The 23920-nt window shown below is 37.4% G+C and overlaps 1 long non-coding RNA gene and 1 other non-coding gene across 2 annotated transcripts; both read right to left on the reverse strand.

Annotated features, from left to right (window-relative positions):
* Positions 1-5396: 5396 nt before the first annotated feature.
* Positions 5397-12910, reverse strand: LOC116408813. Its single transcript, XR_004221274.1, has 3 exons — positions 12484-12910; positions 6360-10531; positions 5397-5435 (listed from the first exon to the last, which is right to left on the reverse strand). It is a non-coding gene; the product is annotated as an uncharacterized LOC116408813 (long non-coding RNA).
* Positions 7648-7733, reverse strand: mir205a (microRNA mir-205a). The gene has a single exon (NR_049694.1). It is a non-coding gene; the product is annotated as a microRNA mir-205a (primary transcript).
* Positions 12911-23920: the final 11010 nt, after the last annotated feature.

The following is a 23920-nucleotide window of genomic DNA, read 5'->3' on the forward strand; positions in this document are numbered from 1 at the left end:
AGGGTCTTGCTTATAGCTTAGGTGGGAATTGAAGTCAGGACCTTGTGCTCTATAGGTGGTTGCCTTAAAGGAACAGTAACACCAAAAAATGAAAGTGTATAAAAGTAACTAAAATATAATGGGCTGCTGCCCTGCACTGGTAAAAGTTGTGTATTTACTTCAGAAAGTCTACTATAATTTATATAAATAAGCTGCTATGTAGCCATGGAGGCAGCCATTCAAAGGAGAAAAGGCACAGGCACATAGCAGATAACAGATAAAACACTATTGTATTCTACAGAGCGTATCTGTTATCTGCTATGTAACCTGTGCCTTTTCTCCTTTTTCTTAGCTGAATAGGCTGCCCCGTGGCTACACTAGAGCTTATAATATCCAAAGTTATAGCATTGTGTTTGTCAGCAAAATAAACTTTACTTACACCATGCAAATAGTTCATCTATATTCTTCGCTAATTACAGTTGCAGCAAAGACTCACCATTTTTGTGACACTGTTTTAATTTTAAGGCTGGGTTATAGGGGCCTGTCACCCTAAGAAAAAAATTGTCCTGTATTTCTGTGGCCAGTAATTGGAGACCTGATACCATGTTCATGCGCTGTTTCAAATTAGATCATGCACAAGGGATGGGAAATGTGAGTGCAGAACATCTAAGAAGTTCTGAATTGAAAGTGAGAAGTAACTGCCGACGGCCCACGCCTACTATTGACCTAAGGCATAGATGGCGGGGCAGGTCCAAAGAATGTTGATTGACACGGTTTGGGGATTTGTTAAATTCTTTTATAATGGGTATGGATGTGATAATAAAAAATGAGTTTGGGGTTCATATTTAATTTGAAATGGGCTTTTATTATACAGCTTTTTATGCCTGGGTGACAGGTCCACTTTATTTACTTAGAATGGATTGCCATGTGTCTTCAGTGGCCTAGGGCTTAAGGTGGTTGTCTTGCAAGTATAAGGTTGTGAGTTCAACTCCTTCTTTTGTTCTTTAGTAACTTGACCAGTGCTACAGCTTTGCTTGCGAGGTGGTTTCTGGTTTCTTCTCTCTTTTTTGGGATGTTTTTGTTAAAGGGCATTTTCTTATCATCACGAAGGACCACTAGCTAATAAATTTAGCCAACAAATATACCCAACCTGGACAATGCCTCCAGCAGCCTAGGGGTTAAGGTGGCTGCCTTGCCAACAGAAAGTTCAATTCCCACCTCAGACACAATGAGATGCTTTGGTTCATTGTGAAGGGCTGTCTGCCTGTACATTGCTTAATCTTGGCTATGGCCTTGCTTCTGAGTGCAATCTCAGATTCCTCACTCTTTTTGGGATGCTTCTGTTAGTTTGCCAAAATGGGTGTTTGTCATTAAGCAGCTAGTGTTTAAGATGCCTGCCTTGTGAAATGAGGCTTCAGTGGTGCAGGGGAAAGAATAGCTGTCCTTTCCTCCACTTTTTGGAGAAATTGGATACAGTTGCCTTGGTTTTCAATGAAGCACCATCTGCCACCAGATTCGCCAACTCAAGTGTAGAGCTTCAGCGATGTGGTGCTAAGGGAGGCTGCGTTATTAGAAGAAGGTTGAGACTTAAAGATCCTTCCCACATGTGATGGTTTGGTTACAGTTGTTTTGGTTCTTCAAGAAGGACCACTTGCCCAGCCAAGCCTAAGTCTTCAACAGCATTGTGTTGAAGGAGCAGCTTTTCAAGAAGTGGACAGGAAGCATCAGACGCTCTCATGGCAACAAAGAGTTAATTAAGTTTGGATTAAGGCATAAGATTGCAGTACTGATTCCCACTGATAGCAGCCCTATGAGAGTAAGCCCATGTAGACAGTCTGAGGTGGAAAGAAACAATAGGATTCATTTACGACCCACAAGTGCATTTGCAGTCCAAAAAATGGGTATAATGCAGTGGTATTCATTTAAGCTACTTTTGTTCAAAGTTGCTTTTTGCACTTCAGCAAAGGTGTGCTGAACACCCATTTATTCGTTCTGAAAATTGTCCACAAGTGTGTCTATTATGCAGGGGAACCCTAGCGCTACCACCTGTACTGAAAGTGGCATATACAGTAGCTCCAGGGCCCCCAGAGTGTCCTGTTCCAATTGCTGCAGTACACCTTGAGTAGACATCATTTTGACATAGAAGGATAAAAGGGACACCAACCATAAATAATTGCACCCACTCTAACACCCATTATTTTGTTGCTCTATAAGCACATCGATCTATGTTGCATTCACTTTTTTCATGTAATCATTAACTATGATGTCAACTGCAATTTCCTAATGCAAAAACAAATATCTACACATCTGATACTAACCATTTTAATCATGTATAATATAATATATATGTATAATATAATTAAAAAAAAACTAAAGACATTAAATCAACCCAGTAGGATTGTTCTGTCTCCAATAAGGATTAATTATATCTTAGTTGACATATAGTATAAGATACTGTTTTCTTATTACAGAGAAAAAGGAAACCATTTTAAAAAAAATTAGAATTTTTTTTGCTTATAATGGAGTCTATGGGAGATGGACTTCCCGTAATTTGGAACTTTCTGCATTATGAGTTTCTGGATAATGGATCCCAAACCTGTATACCTGTATAAAATCTGCAGGAGGATCTCTGTCAACTGATCTAAGCATGTTTGCCTATTAATGTTTTTCTACATAAGGATATCAGATGCTTTTAAGCAGAATGAAATTGAAAAACATTTGATGTTTATAGCCATCCTTTCTGTAGCCCTAAGTCTTTAGAGAAGTAAAATAATGCAGAGCAGTTTTGGGGTTTTATATGCCCTTTAAGTCTTACATCCAAAATTTATTTTGCTTGCTGGTTCAGGGAAGCATATAAAGAAAAAAGATAATGTCTTTCATTAATTATTTTTTGTTTGTTTAATAACTGAATATTCTACAAGATAAAATAGTGGATATGGCTGCCAGCATTGTGTTAAAGATAGCAGTTAGTAGGTTTAGCCACTGGAGGGAAAAGAGAGTAAAACAATCTCAGCTTTAGCCTACACTATGAAAGGGAGGGAGACAAAATGGCCCAGCCTGGAAGGCACTATAGAAATATAACAGAATGTTGTAGCAGTGACCAGGGCCGCCATCAGGGGGGCACAGGGGGTACAGTCGTCCCAGCCCAGACAATTTTAACTTTAAAATATTAATTAAATCAATTCCGGGCCCTGTCATTGGTGGTCAGCGGGTGATCCTATTGGTACGCACGGGGCGCAACCTTATAAAAGGGCCTGGCTTCTTTCGGCACTCAGAAGTGCAGAGGCGTTGTACAGGAAGCGCGAAGGTGCCAAGACATGGGGGGCTGTGCTGTGCTGGCTACCAATGTACTAGGGGGGGGCACTGCTGGCTACCAATGTACAAGAGGGGGCACTGCTGGCTACCAATGTACAGGGGGGGCACTGCTTTCTACCAATGTACTGGGGGGCACTGCTGGCTACCAATGTACTAGGGGGGGGGGCCCTGCTGGCTACCAATGTACTAGAGGGGAACTGCTGGCTACCAATGAACTAGGGGGGGCACTGCTGGCTACCAATGTACTAGGGGGGCACTGCTGGCTACCAATGTACTAGGGGGGCACTGCTGGCTACCAGTGTACTAGGGGGTGGCACTGCTGGCTACCAATATACTAGGGGGTGGCACTGCTGGCTACCAATGTACTAGGGGGGCACTGCTGGCTACCAATGTACTAGGGGGGCACTGCTGGCTACCATGTATTAGGGGGGGGCACTGCTTGCTACCAATGTCTCATGTCTGTGAGTCCTTTGTACTGGTGGGAGGGGGGCCCAGAAAAGTTTGTTGTGAGGGGCCCCGTGATTTCTGATGGCGGCCCTGGCAGTGACAAACAAGTGAGCAAGGCAATGACGCACCTTGGGCACTTCTGCCCCTCCCTTAAAAAAATTCAGGAGGTCTGACTTTTCTTAGCAAATGAGTAGGCTGGCAGCAAAGTTTAAGGCACAGAAGTGGCCATTACGGAATTATGACTGCAGATCTTGCGATCCAGGCTCAATTTTCTTCCAACCCCGGTCTTCTGTATTGTAGTTACACCATCATAACAGACAGCTTGAACCCCACCAAGTAATAAGTAGTAATAAGTGGGCACAGTTTCCAGACAGGTACCCTGTCAGTTAGGGACGAGAGAGGATTAGAAGAGAACCCTAATAAGCTATGGGCCAGAAGTTAAGAAGGGTGTTCAGAGGTCTGTCCAAGAGTACCTGGTAAGATTGGTTGAACTCTTGGAGTTCAACCCTGTAGAGGGGAAGGTAAGAGAGACCCCCTAGACACAGCACTGAAAGCTGTTCGTAAAGATGAGCCGTGGAAACATTATAAAGCCTAACAGTGAGGGATAACTATTTTCTGAGAATGCTGTAATGTTATGTTTGACTGACAGTATAACTGCTGGAGATAGTGTTAAGTATTTGCTCAGAAGCTGTACAGAGAAAAAAAAGCCTGCCTAGATTTCTGAAATAAATTATGAATGTGGCTTGAAACTCTAAGAATGATTTTCTTACATTGATGAAAAGAGTTTGTTATTAGTGTAAAACTGGTAATGCGAGGGTGCCAACATGATAACAAAACATGTCTTGGTTTGAGCCACAAATAAAATATTTTCATTTTGACAATAATATCCCTTTCATCAATTATTGTAAACAATTACATAGACACACCACTCATTGGGTAAAAACAGAGCTTTATTGCTTTGCCTTTAAGTCTTCCACCTTTTAAATTCAGATGATCTGCTCCTTTTGATATATCAGTTATAAGCCTGCATTTCTTGGGTCAGCTTAATCATGATGCTGCAAATTGGTTGAGTAAAAACCCATCCAATTGATCACAGGTTAAGATCTTTCTCTCCCTAATGGCCAGTTTCAGTGCAATCCTACAAATCGGTAAAATTATTGTAGGCTTAGTGGACACAGAACAATTGTACATCTAGTGATTTTTCATCCAATATCGGTCAGAAAATTCATCAGTAACAATAAAATTTGCTCATTGTCCAATTGTTTGCAGGACCAAGCTGGTAGTTTTTCTAGCTCCAAATAGACAATATTGCTTGAAATGGTCCTTTTCATTGATGGGCAAATCATACTTTTAAACTTTTTAAAAGATCTTTTAAAAATCTTAATATGTATGGCCAGCTTTAGAGTAAATGATAATGAGGTGAATAGTAAGCCTATGATACAGCAGCAGATCTGCCAGCTTGATCAATAAGATAATGGACAGATCAACAGCAAATGTGGCATTGGATTCCAACCTTGTGGGTCAAATTAACAAGTGATCCCATCTTTTGGCAGAAATTCTGAATTGCACCTGCCGTACTGACCTCCATGTGGCCATTCATAGTACAGGTATAGGACCCGTTATCCAGAATGCTTGGGACCAAGGGTATTCCGGATAAGGGGTCTTTCCGTAATTTGGATCTCCATACCTTAAGCCTACAAAAAAAATCAATAAAACCTTAATTAAACCCAATAGGATTGTTTTTCATCCAATAAGGATTATTTATATCTTAGTTGGGATCAAGTACAAGGTACTGTTTTATTTCTACAGAGAAAAAGGGAATCATTTTTAAAAATGTATACCTGTATACATTTTTAGATAACATTGCTGAAATTAAAGCATATTCCAATCAGAAATCTTCTTGTTTCTTTAAAGGAGAAAGAAAGGTAAAAACTAAGTAAGCTTTATCAGAAAAGTCTATGTAAATACAGCCATAAGCGCTCACAGAAACACTGCACTGAGGTCTCTGTCAAAAGATTTGTTGTATCTGTTTTTCCTGTGCCAGAGACATGCAGCTCTCTCCTGTCTCCCCTCTCTTGCTCCCCCCTTCCTCAAGAATGCTAAGAACTCATTCCCCCCCACTTAGGAATGTGGATCTGAGCCAATCAGCAGGAAGCTTCCTCATAGTCTAACTAACTGAGCATGTACACCGGTCTTGGTCTCGGTGCAGGAGTGAGGCATTAAGGGAACTTTCTTTAAACAGTTCAGCATTTTTTCTTCCTGTTTGGCTTCTTAAGGCCGCTATTGATAGAACTGAAGGTATGCCTGCAGCTTGAAATTAAATCTTTATTAACCTTTCCTTCTCCTTTAAAAACACACAGATGGATTTTGCCCAGTTCAGTTTTAGAATCTGGAATTTGCTAGTCTTGCCGGAGGACATTACCTGAACTGTTGTAATCAAATAGAGAAGCAAATCCTCTTTTAATATAATTTTTTTAATAAGTTGCAATAAGAGTAGTATTTGTTCTTATTTGGTTTGCTTTATATGATTTGTGCAGTTGATAGAGGCATATTAAAATGCACTGGGCAGCAATATTTTAATTAGTCCCTTAATGCAGTATTTTCCTTATTATATTTACCCAAATAATGCTTGCTCTTCAGTTTTGTATAAGCTTAATGTAGGAACACGCAGAATTCACAGACAGATCTATATACCCAGAATATTAACTGTACTGGTGAGCTTGCTGTGCTCTGGGCTATCCCTTTGCTTTGTAAATGACTGTAGAGAGATGGTAGTCTTAAGCAGAAAACAAATAAAATGTGTTTGCAATTTGAACTACTTCACCATGTAGCAAAGATTCTTCCAATATATAATGCTCAGAAAAAAACATAAAAAGTAGACCTAAAAGGTACTCTAAAAATATTGTGCTGAATTGAGTGAATTATAGGGGATTAGTGCTATGGTCTTTCTCTCTGTACAACAATCTTGGAGCATTATTCCACCTAATGCTGTGGCTTGAGTTTATATCTAGACTTATTATTTCCCCTATTATGTATTGTACAGGTGTAACAATCTGTGTCTGTTTGGAATACCGAATAGACCTCACGGTGATGGTAACCCTTTCAACTATACCTTACACCTGATTCATTTGTCTGCTGCATGATATGTTGCACTGATTCTATGGCATGATCTTTGACAACAGCAATCTTATATTCAATACTGTATTAATAAATATAGGTATCTAGATGCAGTAAGTTTAGGCAAGCTTTGTGACTGCCTTGACAGACAATTTGGTGTTATGAGGACATCTACTGCCACCTTTGAGAAGTTAAAGCAAAAGAATGAGGACCCCATGCCCTTACTATCACTTTGTAACCTGGATTGTAATGGAATAAGCTGTGCAGCTGTTTTAAGGAGAACACATAAACACATAAACACTAACAGGAAAAGATCCTGATTGCCCTTGAAAATTATGTTTTATTTGGGATTTTTTAAAATATCATTTTGGCTAGGTGTAAAAACCTGTCCTATGAAACTATCTCAGTGTTTGCATAAGGCCCTTGCCTGATGGAATTCTAATCCTTGGTTGTTTTTAACCAAACACAATTATAATGGAGTGCAACAAAATTACACACGGCACAATGGGAGTAAGGCATACCAACACTTAATTTTATTTCAGAGCAATATAATAGATGATAATATATGTATTCTCAAAAAAAAAACAAAATAAATTGTTTTTCCTAGCACTGAATAATGATTTTTTTTACAGTTGCAATAGATTTTTCTTTCCCTATCAAAGGCAATGAGTAAGTTATTGTCAAATGAATGTATCTTAACTGTTTAACTGAATAACAAAAGTGCCCTGTCATTCTCATTGTACATACCATCTTGGCTCAGTTTGGAATTTGCAGGTTGTGCTGAGACTGCTACATGCCTCTTGTGCTTCACTCCACTGAAATCTGATTATGTATGAGACAGACTCCGGTGGAATGAAGGACAGCAGGACACGTGGATCGTTCTTTTACCGTTGACCTGAAATTGGCAAAACGGTCTCATGAACTGAGATATTCACTTAAGTAGCAAACCCTTTGGTGGTCATTATCTGTGTGTGTTTTCGTTCCACCCAAAGGAATGTATATTGCAAACACTCAAAATCAATTTATTACAATAGACAGTACATTCAGTTCATAGAGAGGTGTTGATTCCACATATACATCTAAATCACTAATACGCACCAGAAAGTCTTTATCCACTGTAATTTCCAAATTTCTTTTCAGTGTGACCTAAAGATAAACATAACATTTGCTTGGGAAAAAAATGCTTTATAATTCTCAGACCAATGGAATATAGCATTTTTAAATTCTTTAACCAGCAATAATGGAAATGAATCACTTGTAATTGCATATACCTATATTGTCATATTGAAAATATTATGTGGAATATCTTCTATTTCTTTTTCCCAATAAATTATGGAAGCATGATTTCTAGCTGTAGACCCTTATTTGACTGAACATTTATAAATGCAAATGGGGCTGCTATATTGCATCAAACTCTTGGAACAATAGGAATATGGCAGATTAGTTTTGCAAATATAGTATTTTTAAAAATTTTTATTGTCCTGGTATTTTAATTTTCATAAAAATATTAGTGTATAATTAAATCTTTACTCCATCTTGCGAACCAAATATCGCCAGAAAAGACTGTGCCACAAAAAATATAGAGAAATCAGTAATAATATTGTTATATCACAGTTGCCTATTAGCATGCATTCACTGAACCATAGGGAACATTTATATGCTTTTAGGAACATATTGTATTCCTCTTGTATGCCTATTCTATCATTGGCATACCTCCAGTTTTCCATAAAGACCAGGAATGCCACACCTACTGTCTTCTGACTGTTTGTTAACTGCACCTCTCAGAACCAGAGTAAAATCCTGACCATGAAGAGAACACCTAAACTAAATGTTTCTATTTTTTCAGCTTAAGAAAGGAAGGGTTTACCCACTCATTATAACTTAAAAGTTTGTAGTGCACTATTGCAAGTATAAGAGGCCCCACACCTGAAAAACAGATTTTAAGGTCTTCTCCTAGGTACCCCCACCACAGGTGTATGTAAATGATAGCAAAGAATGAAGGGAACCGGAATTAAAGGGTTGTACAATTTTTGACACCTCAAAGAAGTGTAAAAACTGACATAAAAGAGTTGTATTTATAAAGCTCTGTTGTTATCCTTACCTTATAAATTAATGGCATGTACGGTGATCACAGAATTAAGCTATTATAAAATCCTTGGTAATGTCTGGTCTATTTCAGTGCCATATGTATAATAAATATGCCCTGTAGTCTGCTTTCATAATGCCATTGCCAAGGACCAATGGATCTGTTTCTGAATCAGCCTGTTACTGTCATAGTCAAACATATAAACATTGTACACACCCAACACTGCTGTGATAATGAACCTCTCTGGCCATTTGGAACCATATTTCATTTTATATTTTAGAGTGAAGAAATATAAGATTTTCAATTAAAAAACAGGACTGGTTTATTATCACCCCAATGCAGGTGACTGATTAGTCATCACAATATGTTTCTAAAAGCATATAAAGATTCCAAAAGGTCAGTGAATGCATGCTAACTAGATGCTGTGAAATAACAATGTTTCCACAAATTTGTCTACTGCAGGAACCATTGTATACACTTTTATTTCAGGCCCATTTAACTGTACTTGCTATAAATGTTTTCTGTAAATCCACTTCCAGTGGCAAAAACTTTATGCACAACTTAAAAGTACAAAATGCGGTATATTATTATCGGTTAAAGATGCCCACCACTTCAGGTTCCATAATTATTAGGAAAGCACAGTGGAGGAAACTCATCCATGGCAGTCCAAGGTAAAATCTGCCCTGTTCTAGTTTGTTGGACATGTGCACATAAATGAGAACATGCTAACTGATCACAATCCAGATCAAACTAAGTCAAATAACACCACAATTAAATACATATCTGTTAAAACAGTAAAAGTTTAAATGCATACATGTTGTGTAGAAAGCTGTGGGAAAACCGGCTGAGAATTCCAGAACTGGGGTAAACACTTGGATTGACTCACAGTATGGACTGTATATAAGGACTGTTATTATCCGCCTCATCGTTATGAATCCCAGCCCCAATAACACATACCGAATGTGTTATTGCTAACCATTTCAGGTCCATGGAGCAAACAACTATCCCTGCAAAATGTGGAGTAAATACATTTTCTGTTCTAAGGAGAAAAAGTAGCACCTCTAGCAGTTTTGGTACAAAAAGTTTTAATCAAACAAAAACTCACTTTTTTATATCCCTCCCCCCAAAAAAACCCAAAACTTTATAGAAGTTAGCTACGTGTTGTGGTACACTAGACCCTTTATGAATAGAAAATGATTCCAATCTTGAGCAAGTCTTTGGCCTGCTAGTCTTTCTGCCTCTCCCTAAATCTGTCAGGACTTGTAGATGCTGGTTGTCTTCCAATCCCCATATTTGGAGCTAAATACACCTGGACACCTGAATTCCTCCATGTAACTCACTCGTCTTATTGAATTGCCTTTTCTTTCTTTGCTTTTTCAGGACAGGTTGCAACGAGCCTTTACTGTGCAAACAGCTCCCACAGCATCAACACTCAGCACACTGAAGTAAAGTGGGCTTTCAATGAACAAAAAATAGCTTGAGGGTAGGATCAACTTAAAGAGTTTACTGGCACTGTGATCTGGTGTAAAAGGGAATTCCCACAATGTTTTTTGGTTGATATACAAATTCCTTTGCTGGTAGGGATATCTTTAAATGAAAAAGAAAAGATTTCTTGTTTACGTATAAAACAGTAACATTTGTACTTTAACACAATGATATTGCTGCAAAAAAAGTCTATTATTCAAACACAAATAAAAATAAATACATTAACAATAGTAATGTATTTTGTGCACAGAACACCACTTCTCCCATTCATTCATACAGTTAGCACCCACACAGACATCACTTGTTTGGAGGATAGGGGTAATTTACAAACTAAGAGCAATGTGCAAAATACACATTCTGCAATGTTTTTCCTACAACACAGCCTTATTTCTAAAGAAATAGATCTGTGACTCATACAATGGTGAGACCTGCAAACTAGTGTGCGAGGCAACTCACACGTGATTTACCAATCCGAAATTGTAAATTGCCCACAAATTGTGATGACATTTTGCTTGTGAAAATGTTAATGGAAACTGCATCTCTGGTATTGGTGCGCAATATATTAGGTGTAACACTCAAAGGGGGCACTGAAAGTAAAAACTAGCTAGGGGAGGTATTAATCCGGTGTTCCCTTGAATCTTGAATAAGGTGCAAAATGCAAGGTCTGCTTTGATGAATAAGGTGCAAAGTTGGCTCAGATGCAAGAGAGCCCTAGAATTAGCACCTGCCTTATGTCTGCTTTGTTTAATAATTTGCAAATTACAGGGGGCACAGAAGCAAGGGAGCCCTGGAATTTGGTACCAAGTGCAAAGTATGGTGTTAACATTGTGATTTATCACTTTTTTTTAGGTTTACCTCCTCAGTTGCAACTTTTACGCTCCAGTATGTGTTAAAAGGATATGGGAATGGAAGATAACTGCATTTATAGATAGGAATTTTTTTTTTTACAAACTAAATTGAGAAAAAATTAGTTTACACCAAAACATGGCTACAAAACAAAAATCAATTCTAAATTAGAATAAAGAGCTTTATACATCCAAGTGACCATCCAGAGCTAAAAAGATATGTTTAGGCCATACTACTGATCTTTATTCTAATTTAGGATATTTCACTGTTTGCCTGTCTAGCTATAGTAGTTTTATACTCCAAACAACCTCCTACATTCAAAGTCACCAACTGAACAACTATGCCCTGAGAATTAGGGAACACAGTAAAACAGGCAATGCATTATCTTCGTATTGTACATTGGGGTTGAAAAAGAGTCTGAGTAAAATCTGCAATGATCAAAAATGGATACCAGTTAGCAGTCAACTTGACCAGTCTAGAGCAGTTCGATGGTAGCAAATGTCTGATTGGTTACTATAGGTTATTGGATCAATACATTTACATTTTAAAATATAGCATGATTACTTTAGGTGGTATATACAATATACCATTTTCTCTGCAGGCTCAGAGGAGTAGCTTTGCTTTCTAATTCAAATTTGCTGAAAGTTGGCACTTCTTATGCGCCATGGGTGTGGCACTAAGTAGAATGTAAATATGTCACTGAACTCTGCAGACACACAACAGGTCAGTTTTGATTCCTCCTCTGCCTGCATTACCAATGTACTTTACTTCTAAGTATGTATGTTACGCAGATGACTGTGTCTGTGTCAGCATAGACAGACATACAGATGCATAAACATATAAGTTACCCCATGAAAACATTGCCCAAGTTCCAATATCTGCAACTTTGACAAGCACAGCCAGACATATATGCATCTGTACTCATACATGCTTACATACATACACATACATTGTTTGCAATCCCAAAGAAGTATAATTGAAGTTTCTGCTACAGCTTTACTTAAAGCAGCTGTCTACCAAATAAGCATATGAATGTAAAAGGTTGTAAGAAACTGTGGCAAAGTTCATTCCCAAAATGCAAATTCTAATCAATAACCACTAAAATATTTAAAATATAAGCAAACCCTCGTGGCTTTTACTTTTTTATAGCAACATAAATAATAATTTAGCAATGTGACAAACACTGAACATTAGTAAGTTTAACTCACCTTAAAGTGTTTAAAAATCCAGGACCTGGTCTCTAGTCCACTCTAAACAGATAAATAGCAGAGATAAGGAGAAAACAATAGGAAACTTGGAAAGAAAGAGAGAGGGGAGGAATATACAAGAGACTGTAAATAAAAGAAAAGGTTAAACATTTAACTCATTCAGTACTGGAAAGGCTGCCACAGTTTTTGTTAGATAATATGGTAAAGTGCAACAGTGATTCCAGGTCACAACATGTAGTTAAACTCATGCAGCATTACAAAGGAATGAAAAAGAAAGCTAAAATGCTTGTGACATCTGGGTTTGTAGATGTTACAGCACTGCTGGAAAGAGAAAAAGAAACTGCAGGTAAGAATAAGAATAAGAGGTTCAGTATGGAAACATTGAAAAGTTTGCTTCTCGTATAAGTGTTCTGCCCATTTTAAGGTGATGGCTTATGTATACTGCATCATTTAAGGGGCTGTGATAGACAGAGGGAGCCAGCCAATCGGTAGCTTTGAGGCAGATGTAAGAGATTGTCTACCATCGCCTTCTTACCTGAAGGGCACAAAGAGAGATTGCATGAAAGCCACACCTTAGCAGAACTCAGGAAAACCTCTCAACAAATAACTCCAGTCATTCTGAGATCCTGGGAGCTGTATTTTTTGTAAGCAAAAAGGCAAAAAGTAAAGATACAGAACTGTTCTGGGCAAAGCTTAATATCACTAACCGCAACACAGCCTGTTGATTCAGTCACAATACACACACACACAAAAGGGGGGTGTACAATACATTTGCAGACACAGGAAAGATCAAAAGTAACATATTCTGCGACTTGCTGCAATCTCTATATACATACCCAGCACAGCCCCAACCTCCTCTCCATACATTACAATACACTACACATAAGCACAGTGTAAAATCATGGGTGTTTATCAAATCAAAATTCTGGTAGAAAAATCTGTGTGACACCACTTTTTATTTAAGAGCTTCTCCCCAGTCTCACTGACCCACTGATATTGGGTTACACCAGGTCTGAGGTGGTGTAAAATAATAGTATATATTTCTGAAACTAATCAAAACACACACCTCATACATATCATCACTTTTAACCTAGTAATGGATCCTACCTGCTGATTGCAGAATTGAAGGTGAAAAGCATTAAAGGAAAAAACACAGCTTGATAATTTAATTTATACCATTTTAACAATATTGTTTTGTTTTAAAGCATTTGAAACACTTTGACAATTTGTGCATTAATATCTCATGTGCTCGGCTCTACATCTGTGCACCTCTGCTGCTGCAGGGGTAACTGCATATCTACCACAGTACAGAGGGGAATATATAACATGAATATGTATTAACTTAGCATTAGCCTATGCAGTTATTTAAGCTGAAACTTAATAATAATAAGCATGGTGTGCATTCTCCTGGAGGAGGAGGAAGTTGGATGGCCATGAGATTGTATGAGAGACTCTTGCAAACCCACCTTTATACCTTAATAAAATAGACTCACAACCAGAACATGGTAGAAAGGTCGCTGCTTTTTTAGGGGGTTTTAGGGGTTAATACAACAATAACAATTGTTACATAAGTTATTTGCCAAAAAAACACCCCATAAGCTTACAGAATGTAGTTCCTTGCCTTAAAGCCCAGGAAGAACCAATACAACCGGAAACTATTCACCCTAACTGTGCCATTTGCCCCCAAAATAAAGGCGACAATAGCAATATAACTAACCAATACAAGTTTTTTTAAAAAAAAATAATAATTTGGGGGGAGTCGAAGATCACTTCAGCTGCTGCAGGCTCCATGAGGTTCTCACCTTTCCCACTTGTAGCCAATCCATTTACACCTGTCAGGTAATTACCAGCCTGCATCTATGCTTGGCACTTTCCATTCTGGTAGTGGGTAGTTAAAGCAGGAATTCTCAACCTTTTTTACTTACTTTTTACTTGCCGCATAAGCATAAAAAAAGTTCTTTGTGGATGCCAGAAAAAGGCTGTGATTTGCTAATTGTTGGCCCCATGTTGACTGCTAGCCTGTGGGAGGCTCTCTTTGGAGCAAAACTATGTCTTATGCTTATAAAACTTTCCTCCGAGCCAGAAATGTAAAAATGTGCACCTACTTTGAGGCCACTGGGAGCAACATCAAAGGGATGGGGAGCAACATGTTGCTTATAAGCCACTGGTTGGGGATCAATGCAGAAACAGCAATCTTCTACTGAGGGAGAATTCGGGTTAATAGCCCAAGCCATGTGGGAGGGTCCAGAGGCTAGTAAAGCCTAGTGTTCTGATGGTGACTGTGAAAAAAAGAATTTTAACCAATATATACTTTTATATGAGGGTTGGGCAGACTCGGGCCCCCACTCTAACCCCATTTGTAGACCTTCAAAGGTCTCTGCTGGCTGTTACTTATACTCTCATGCATTCTCAGTCCCCAGGTTTGGCGCATCTACTGTATATAAAAAAAATGTTGCAATATGAATGAGGGAGGGTTACGGTCTTAGTGCCTTCTATTATAACACTCCTTAAGAACGGTCGCTTGCTATGATATAAATTATCTAATGAAAAAGTTTTTATTCAGAACTTACTTATGATAAGCCACAAGGGGCCCATGCTTTTAGCCTTTTGCTCCCTGCACTGCAGTAAGATCCTTGAGCTGCAGAGCTTTCCAAATGAATACAGGGCTGTCTGTATATCGCTATGGTATATTCATAAGAGGCAGGCCATGGGCAGCACATAAGCACCTTCAATCCCATTTCTGAACTGGTATGATGTGCAGAATGCAGCTATGCCCTAGATGCAAATGCTGAGTAAATGAGCACTTGCTCCACTTAGTGCCTTGCACTTGTTTGGGCATTTATAAATGAATCCCTGTGTCCCCTTGTTCAACATGAGTGCAAGGAATAGGCCTTGTACTGAACATATGTTTTGCCTATTGTTTTAATCACAAAATCTATGGTTTTAGGTATTTCTTAAACTAAACTGGGCAAACATGGAAATTGTACTTATCCCATATCCCAAGTCAGATAATTAGATTACCATTGTACAGATTATCCCACTAAATAACTGACTCCTAACAGCAAAACATTCACAATATAGGGGAAAGGGATGGGGTGTATACAAGCAATCTATACAAGAGCCAAACATGGAGTGGCTTCAGATTCCCTGTTTGCCTGTTAAAGGAACAGTAACACCAAAAAATTAAAGAGCTTTAAAGTAATAGAAATATAATGCACTGTTGCCCTGCACTGGTAAAATTGGTGTGTTTGCTACAGTAACCCTACTATAATTTATATAATAAGCTGCTGTGTAGCCACGGGGGCAGCCATTCAAGCTGGAAAAAAGGAGAAAAGGCACAGGTTACATAGCAGATAACAGATAAATTCTGTAGATTACAATAGTGTTTTATCTGTTATCTGCTATGTGCCTGTGCCTTTTCTCCATTGAATGGCTGCCCCCATGGCTACACAGTAGCTTATTTATATAAATTATAGCAGACTTTCTGAAGTAAACACACAACTTTTACCAGTGCAGGGCAGCAGCACATTATATTTTAATTAGTTTTATACACTTTCATTTTTTGGTGTTACTGTTCCTTTAAGCTCATGAAATAATAAAAACCAAGATTGCTTGGGATTTAGACATTAGGCAAAAAGTATACTCTGCACAAAACCTATTCATTGCACTCATTTTGAACAAAGGTGTATATTGCCCCTTTAATGTGCCCATGTCAGTTGTTGTCAGAATTGTGTGATAGGTGGAAGGAATATACATAAAATGCAATAATTATTATTAATAATTTCCTGCCTATTGACATGATACATGCAAAAATCCCGAGTTTTTTTGTCACTTAAGCATTTAGTAGCTATGTTAAAATTGCACTTTGGAAAATTTTTAAATGAATATAAAACCACTATATCTTGCATTCTATTTTTGTTATCAGTCATTTTGGGACCATAGACTTCTATCACACTAGAGGTTTTGATTAAAATGACTTCTCGGAAAAAGTCATCATGACAAAACACAGGTTATTAATATGGATTTCTTATATTTATAGTTAATAGGAATCTACTTGAGTAGCACACAGTTGTGATTATCTCCAGAAACTGTACTGGGAGCAATTTCATGTAATAATCCTTCTTGTGTGCCATAGTCATAGTGGTTCCCATTTGCTGTAATTGGAAACAATCCATGATGATTACATGAATGGCCCACCATGATTTCTTCCTAGACAAATCACAGAAAACAAGTGTAATGTGAACTAAAATTATTGCCTGCTGTTTTCCTGTCAATTAAAACTAAAGACAAATACATGTGATGTGCATGCTACATGTTTCACGCATGACAATATACATGTGGTGAATTCTTTGTATGGTTGTGTATTTACAAGTATTGGAACTATTATTGCCTGTTTCACTTCACCGAACCCTGTGATTGATATTAATTAACCCTATATATATGCATGGTAATGATAAATATATATATATATTTGCTTGAGCAGATTTGAGACTTGGTGCTCCTAATTACCACCACTCTGTGGGTCCTTAGCCTAATAGTGAAAAGTGGGTCTGCAACTAACATTATTGTATATGGCTCATTTTTTTAATTACAATACATTTAATGAGTTGTCCCATTGTTGAACTCAAACTGTAACCATCATGAAGCTCTATGTATCATATGCATTTTGAAGGGCATTATACTGTGTATAAACTGAAAGTGAGAAAGAGAGCTCTTTCCAGTTTTTTTCTTTACTTTTAATGGAGCTATCACAATGCCCTAATTTTCATAACATAATTTAAAGCCATATGTAATGCACAATGACTAGTTTTAATGCATACTGAGCTACAGAAAAATATTGCCAAGGCGTTTGAAATCCTAGCAGAGATGTTGTGAAGGAGTCCTCATATTCTCATGTGAGGGGTCTGAGGAAATTTTTTTCCTCTCATTATAAAAACGTGATAAAAAGAGAGGAGAGAAGAGGTTGGCTTGGACATTTTACAATTATTTTGTTCCTGTCTTAGTTATAATAAATGGACAAATCAGTCATCTATTTTGTAATTTGTCCACACATGTTGATGGCCACATTGCACTGGTATAAAGTCCCCAAGTTTATTTGGAAACTTTGTTATTAGGAATATAGGCCCATGGCCTCAGATGCTTTTCTGCAATAAGGAGAAGTAAGACGCTAACCTTAGGTGTCTTTTCCTTGGTCCATTGTGTTCTAGTTTGACTGACCCCCCCCCCCTTATGTTGAACTTTGAACATCATTGCAAGTTAGTCGAATTTGTATAAGGATACGAAAAAGCATTTGCAATTACATCGGTTAACATAATATAATTTTCTATAACAGTATCCCAGATTATTTATAGTTGCAAATCTATAGTACAGTACCTCTCAAGCTTTCTAAAGGGAACCTTTTGCAATTTTTGTAGTACGTCTACTCCCAATGCGGGGACTGGGTTTTTGTTATTCCAAGTGCAGTTATATAGTTTGCGTTTCTTTATAACTACCATGACCAAGCCAATTGGAATGTACAAAAACAGCTGCAGCTATATTGTTAATTTCCCTGCTATTTGGTGAAATATGGCAAAACATTTCCCTGCAGATTCACACCAGAATGCTATGCATTTAACATAGGGGCTGGTGGTTTATATTCCGCAGAGAAGGTTAACTATGTATATAAGGGCCAAGGTCAGGCTTCATTCTCTTTTGAACTGCTTTAAAGTGTTACCATGAATAATGAACACTTTAGGGCAACTTCATTCCAGAAAAAGAAAATATGTTTACATACATTTTGTGCAGGTATGTATAAAATATGTGGACATAATAAACAGCTCATTCTATATATGTTTAATTTATAAAGTGCAAAAATATTTTGATAGAGGGAGCAGCAGCAAAAGACAAAAGACTCATGACAAAAATGAATAAAACATATGACTGCCAAAGTATTTGGGGTCTCTATCTCTCTTCTGAACTTACAGTCTGGTGGTGGAATTGGAATATAGAGATGAATGACAAAGTGAAAATAATACACATAAACAAACAAGTGTACTTGGTATCTAACAACTGACAGAAAATGGCACCAGGGGCTTAGCATTCAGAGAGACAATGTTGTGGCTAAACAATAATTATGTGTAATTACATGTTGCCAATTACAATACAGCACAATAAGTGTGCTTTACTATTACCTTAACGAATACAATAGAACTGTATATACCAGGGGAAAATGCTAAGGTTTGATAATGATCCACAAGTGGCATCCCTGGGGAGTTAATGGCAAAAGTTCTGAAATATTTATTTCTGAGGAAAAAAGGAAATACCTTGATGTCTTGTCACATTTCCAACAATATAATAATGTTTGTTTCCCTTCCTGATATGCACAGGCTGAAAAGAGTCTGCGGGATAATCCTGGAACTGTATTATGTCCCATGCAAACTGAATTTCAAAATATTATGACTAATTTATTTCACAAGTTTGCTACACTAATTTTCATTTTCAGTTTCCCATGACCAATGACAGATCCAGTATAGGACTAAAGGGCTGAAGCATTATTATTTGTTACAAACCATAATTTGTATAAATATTTTAGAACTTGAGATTTAAAAATGAAGATTTAACAGTGACCCCTTTAGGAATTCCTTCTTTAAATTTGAAGTGATGCATGCCACACCAGTAACCCAAACTGATCACCCAAGACCGATATTTACAAGGCTTTAATCATCTGTTGGCCTAACAGAACTAAACCACAGAAAGGAGAACCTCTACTCCTATTAATACTCAAAACAGTTAAGGAAAAATGGGTGGTATACTACTCTCTACACTGCCTAACTTCCCCCTAACCTCGCTGCACAAACCTGCACCCTCCTGCCCCCTGTCATGACTTTTTCCCCTAACAGTCTGGAAGCCCCTAACCAAAAAGCAATGAAGACACTTTGGGCTCTCATTTTCATTTTTTACTGGTTTTCTATCTCCTGCAGTGCATTCCTAATACATCAGGAACACTTTGAACAAGCACCAATATAATACAGGTATGGGATCCCTTATCCAAAAAATTCCTTATTACAGAAAGGCTATCTTCCATGGACTCTATTATAAACAAATAATTCTAATTTTTAAAAAGTATTTCTTTTTTCTCTGTAATAAAGCAGTACCTTGTACTTGATCCCAGCTAAGATATAATTAATCCTTATTGGAGGCAAAACAAGCCTATTGGGTTTATTCAATATTTAAATGATTTTTAGCAGACTTAAGGTATGGAGATACAAATTACGGAAAGATCCAGCATTCTGTATAACAGGTCCCATACCTGTACCTAAATCTGATGAACTTGATATCATCATCATCATTTATTTACATAGCGCCAAAAAATTATGCATGATGCAATATGTCAAACTCAAGTACTGAATTTGCCCTGTGTCTATTATCTGGCCAACATTCCTTTCTATTCACTGAATAAGCAGACTTTTTAACACACATTCAAGGTGTGACTACTGCATGTAGGGTACAGCGGCACTTTAATGTCAGTAAGAAGATCTGTGGGTGCATAACCTTACATATTTTGCAGAACTGCAGCATTATTATTTCTGCCTTATGGGTCCCATTCTGTAAATAGAGAGAGCTCAAATGTCACAGGCATATTTAATAGCTAAATTCATATTTGGAGCAACTTTGACTTTGAGATAATTATGGTGGGCTGACATTCAGAGTTGTGCTATTAAAGATTCTGAAGGGCTGCTTTGTCCCAGTACTTCAGCACGATAATATCTAACTCTTTGGTACGTTCGCTGAGACTTTGATGGCACTAACTAAGAGAGCGTAACACTCCAAAGACATGAAAGCAGACATAAAGAATAATTACAGTGAAATGTTAAATAATCCATCAGCATAAATGAACTTGCCAACTATATGCATTGGAGACATTTAACCTTCAACAGGTAGTCCATGAAACCCCCCAGACACAAAGTATTTTTGTTGGCGTGAGACTGACAAGGTATGATTTAGTTAAGTGACTTCTCTTTGGCTTACTGAGTCCTTGATATGATTTCTAGTTAACACTTGTGTGTCATAGCCTGTTAACCTTGGCCAAGTTACTTAATTCCCTTTTGCATCGGATATCAGGAATTTAGAGTGTATTTAAAGTTCTATAGGTCATGGCACCTGAATAATCACTTCCACCACAGAGACACCATTATGGAAATATCTGGGCAATATAATAGTAAATGTAATTATGAGAAGGTACTTTATACCCTGTGTTGCCACACCTATCATTTACAAAATAAAGAAAACAGCCATTGTGATTTGCTTACCAAAGTGTCTTTCTCACACTGTATGGCTGCTCACTTTTGGATTTATAAGAAAGGTCATATCCTTCCCGCCAGGAGAGAAAAATAGCGAGCTGGGGCCTGTCAAATTTACAGCATATATCCGAGGCGTTCACTCTCCTTGTTCTTACGGAGGCCTGCGGGCAAAGTAAGTTATTAGGACCTGCAGACTTCATGGTGCTGCATTCAATTCCCACCACTTCATATACACAGTTCCAGGTTTCATTTTTTTCTGCACTCAATGAATAAATCATTTTTCACCAAAGTAAATGTTTCATTCGGAGTCTCAAGTCTTATAAAAAAAATGGTACGTGACTAACATGAAAGCAGCAAAACACTTTTTTAGATTAAACACAGAAATTGGAAGTAACTAGTGTATAGAAAAGTCCCTTCTCTTTCCACTGCACAACAGAAAAATACGGAAGATGTTGCAGTAATTCTAGAAGTATCATTTCATAAGCACAAACACCTTGTTCCAAGGTAGTTTTGTAATATTTAGGGAAATGAGAGTGGTGAGACTGCTAAAAAATCAAGATTCATATCCTGTCATTGTGGTACATTGCGGTGGATCCATTATCCAGAAACCTGTTATTCAGAAAGCTCCAAGTTATGTAAAGGTCTTCTCCCATAGACTTAGAAGATTAGAGAAAATAGCTATTTGCTGGTTCACTATGGATAAATAGAACATGGGGATGGTTAGCATGGTTGCCTTGAGAAAGGTCCCGATGGGGACTGAAACGTAACGTTGGCTGTTCATGTGTTTTTAATACACGATTGATCTTTTTGGCATATAACTCGGTGTTGCTGGTCTTTTTTATTGTATATATATATATAGTTTCTATCGGCACTCACAAAATGAAAAATAATAAAGATACTAGCCGGGCACTGACAAAATAATATTGCAACAAACATAGTTTGGGAGGGTGGTGCATGGGGAAGAAGTCATAGGACTGGAATCTTCCAGCCTTTGGAATCTGAGAGATTTGTAGGAGGATTACAATGTGTCTCAACAAGAACGGTACCTTCTAAATGGGATAACTGCCACACAAGGTTGCTCAGCTCATCACCAAGTTTGGCTCCTTGTAAATATCATATATATCCCTGCAGTTAATTATTTTTCTTTATCTTTTTCTTGCACTGGGTCTTATAAATCATGTCTGCAAAAAACTAAATAGTAATTTAATAGTGTACTGCAAGGGCAGAATGCATGCTGTCTAATGGAAGAGCCTCATAATCTTTTATGGACATTGCTGTAAGTGTTTTCTTATATAGCCATAAAACAAATCTGTCTTTTTCTGATTAAAAAGTTGTGGAGGTAGAGGATCTATTTTCAGTAAATCCATTATGCACAAAGCTCAGAAATACATCAATCATCAATTTTTGCTTTCCTATTTCAACTATATTCATTATAGCTGATTAACATTGCTCTATAATAGTACCCTGTACTTGCCCTTCTCAACCCATTTATTTAAAGGCAAAGGCACTACCTTTGTAAGATACTGGTACAGTCAACACTTGTAAGATTGCAAAATTGAGCATCCACCATAGCTAGAACATTTCTGGAATGCACAATAAATATTTCTCACAATTCACATTATTGTATCTACCACTGAGTAATAGGATAGGTTTGCCTTTACTGTAAATAGCCCCCTTTTACCACTGACTACTAGAACTATCTCCTTTAGAGCGAACATCAGTCAAATAGTTGTACTGAATGTGATTAAAGATAAAAAACATTTATATACCTCAAAACAAAAAGGTTTAGGATTGTTTCAAAATACAGAGAAGAGCCTGGGAATCCAGAAAAAGGCTTTTTGAATTTTGCATTTTTTTCTCAACTCCCTTAGCTTCCTATAACTATGTGAAAACAATGTGAAAGGAAAATGATATGCCAATTTCCAGAATCAATTCTTAAGAATTAAATTGGCTTTCTAGATATGTTACATATATCACAGAAAAATACACTGAGGCTATATAAAATGTGGTGTGTGTTACATTTGTAGGAAGGCAGATAATATCTGCATGGTTCGGTGGTAGTTATATATGTTTCCCATTAATAAAATTTGTAGAGTGTAAATAGGGTCTAATTTGGTATAGTAGAGTTGTGTATAGGGCATAGAGGTGAGGTCACCAGGAACATAACGAAGGAGAGAGGAATTCTTAAAAAGGTGGAGCAGACATCTCTGCTAGACCTGTGCCAACCCACAGGAAATCATTCTTCCAACCTACTGTACATCAATCCACACCACTCACTCAACACCCAAACAGTACTGCAGAAAACTAACCAATCACAGCAGTGAGATAACTAAGGAGTATGAGTGAGGTCTTCTCATGAAGTTGTTACTATTTGTTTGACAATGAACAATAATTCTGAATACGTTGTACCACACAGTCTGCGACATAAATGATTTCCAAAATCTGAGTTGCAACCTCTATCCTACTGTTGTAAACTGAAAAGTCATTTGTGGGCCAAAAACATGGCTGCTTACTATCCATTTTGGTACAATGATAAATGATTAGATATCTCAGGGTTATTCAAATAGTTAAGTGTTGTAAGATGGATTTTCAGAAGATACCAAGATTAATGGGACATTGTGCTGGAAAAATTAACACAGAACACTGTACAGAACTGTGAATTATATTGATCAAATTAACCCTAATGTTAGAAAACTCTTTGGCAAATCATTTCAGATAACTAGATCTCTTTTTGTACAGAGTTTGGGAAAACTTGTTTAGTTAAATGGTCTTTATTTAGTAACAATGTAGCCCTAAGACAAACAAGGACTTTTTACATTATCAAACAAATGAGCACATTTCCTTTAATGTTTTTATCACTACCGATTCTGGCTAGGTGGAATTTCTTTCAAAGAGTCAAGCATCAGAAAATGTTAGGAGAGTCCTCCAACTGATACACTATCATCACCATGCTGACCTTAAAAAGGCACATTTGTAATATTTATAATATTTATTATATTTTATAAAATTATGCATTGGTCACTCTTAAAGCCATCTACAATTGGCATGCCATCTTTATATAATAGGGCCCATATATGTCATGGTGAGGCAAAAGACAGGGTTACCCTTTATCTCCTATCTTATTTATTCCAGTCATAAAACCCTTGGCTGCAGGACAT

The sequence above is a fragment of the Xenopus tropicalis genome, chromosome 2 (genome assembly GCF_000004195.4).
Source record: "Xenopus tropicalis strain Nigerian chromosome 2, UCB_Xtro_10.0, whole genome shotgun sequence".
Taxonomy (NCBI): Eukaryota; Metazoa; Chordata; class Amphibia; order Anura; family Pipidae; genus Xenopus; species Xenopus tropicalis.